Raw genomic sequence first — 2,105 nt, forward strand, 5'->3', positions numbered from 1 at the left:
TGATCAGGCGAGCGGGCTCTGTGGTCGGCATGAAGCTGGACCCCCTGGTGACAGTAGCAGAGAGGAGGACACTCAACAAACTGCTGGTTATAATGGACAATACCAGCCACCCTCTGCACTCTGTCATCAGGGAACAGAGAAGCCTGAGCAGCAACAGGCTGCTCCTCCCCAAGAGCAGGACCAACAGACTCAGAGACTCCTTTGTCCCCCGAGCCATCAAGTTGTACAACTCTGCATTCGGCAGGAGGGGGAGAGGGAAGGTCAAGAGGGGAGGGGCATAGCCTCCTGATACATCACACAAGCAATAACCGGAATACATGTGCAATACTCTTACCAATAATCTTACCAGTGCAATATGTACATGCAATGTTGATTTTCTGCATTATTTATTATTTTTTACTATTTGCACATTTAGCTAAATTAAGCCTATTTTACTTTATGTTCAGTCTATTTTACTTCTTTTGTTATTCTATTTTACTTTAATTTGGTTATTTTACTCCATCTGTGTGCTGTACAGACGATGGTACCTGAATTTCCCTGAGGACTTCCAAAGGGATTAATTAAGTATTTTCTATTCTACTCTCTATTCTTTTCTTTTATTTCCTATGTCTATTCAGGGGCACATGACACCAATGGAGGCTAATCACTTTATTACTTAATGATCATTAAACATTAGCTCTGGTTTTTGTGGACTGCCTAAATAGAGGACTCAGAGATGTAGTGGATGATTGTCAGTCAGCATAACATTATAAAAAACTATCATTAACATATTTGACGAAACAGTTTCTTTTCTGATGTAAACATTTGTCCAAATCAGAAAATGTAGAAAGATTCATTTCTGTTTAAAGTTTCTCCAACATCTCTGATCTCAGAGACTCTCAAAAGATCAACTGAAAAGATGTGATTATACATGATGATCCAAGAGAGTCTGATCAGAGAGATCAAAAACTGAACCAGAACTCAAGTCAATCATCTGAAAACTATTGATCATCTGAACTATTATCCAAAGTTATTTAACCCTGACAAACACTTACTGTTCCACTACTGCACTGATGTCTTTGAAGTTAGGACCATGACCCTTTGATCTGTCACTCCTGTTGGACACATAGCTGGATCCAGATCTCTGTTGGATCCTGATGGAAATACATTTGTTTTATTAAAAGCTCATTTGTTTTGTTATGGAGGTTCATCAGATTTTTTTTCAGGTTTAAACAATATAACTCAGATCAAAAACAGATAGATTTGTTAAATTGTACTAACAACTGTGACACTGCATACGTTTATTTCAGTTAAGTTCATGACATGTCTTTGACAAACACTTACTGTTCCACTCCTGCACTGATGTCTTTGAAGTTAGGACCATGACCCTTTGATCTGTCACTCCTGTTGGACACACAGCTGGATCCAGATACAGGTCTAGGTCCAGATCCAGCTCCAGGTCGGTTCCTGTGAAGAATGTTGGTTGCTGGTGTGAGTGCTGAGCTCTGACATGGAGAAGAGTCCTGGACAGTTAGAGATGTTCATCTCACCTCTGAGCTTTGCTCTGGCTCTCATCTTCCCCACACAGAGGGCTTTTAGAGGGAGGGGCTCCTTCCTGTGTGTCCTCACACTGATCCATGCTGCTGGATTCACTGGATCCACTGGATCAGCTCACACACTCCTTCTTACAGCCTTCACCTGCAGAGGAAACCCTCATCATCATCTCAGGTTCAGGTGAATGCAGTCAGACAACAGTGTGGGACAGAGGAAGCTGCTGAACATCAGCTGCTGCACTTCTGCTCTCCCTCCACCAGATGGAGACATGGAGCTGCAGCAGCAAACACTCCATGATGGAGCAACATTTCACTCATTCAGTCACTTTGACAAACAAACAACAAACTTCCTGTTTCTACTAGGGATGCAACGATACAGCTTGCTCACGGTTCGATATGTATTGAAAAAACTAACAAACACAAAACTGAAATCCTACTATTCCACAGATTATGTTGTTATGAAACATCAAAGAAATCAGATTTTTTTCAAGTGCACGGCTCTTGGCACTTATTGCGGAAAGATTGCAACTTGTAAATAATTTAATCAAATGTAAAAGCGCCCCAGTCCTCAAT

The 2,105-nt window shown here is 41.2% G+C and overlaps 1 long non-coding RNA gene across 1 annotated transcript in view; it reads right to left on the reverse strand.

The window, feature by feature from the left end:
• The window catches only part of LOC118598345, a 6,824-nt gene extending 5,232 nt beyond the window's left edge, over window positions 1–1,592 (reverse strand). The window contains exons 1-3 of the long non-coding RNA XR_004947468.1: window positions 1,530–1,592; window positions 1,324–1,446; window positions 1,035–1,133 (exon numbers count right to left, since the gene is read on the reverse strand). This is a non-coding gene — a long non-coding RNA (uncharacterized LOC118598345). The remainder of the gene's footprint in view (window positions 1–1,034; window positions 1,134–1,323; window positions 1,447–1,529) is intronic.
• Between the last annotated feature and the right edge of the window lie 513 nt (window positions 1,593–2,105).

Source organism: Oryzias melastigma, unplaced genomic scaffold (assembly GCF_002922805.2).
Source record: "Oryzias melastigma strain HK-1 unplaced genomic scaffold, ASM292280v2 sc00354, whole genome shotgun sequence".
In the NCBI taxonomy this organism is placed as follows: Eukaryota; Metazoa; Chordata; class Actinopteri; order Beloniformes; family Adrianichthyidae; genus Oryzias; species Oryzias melastigma.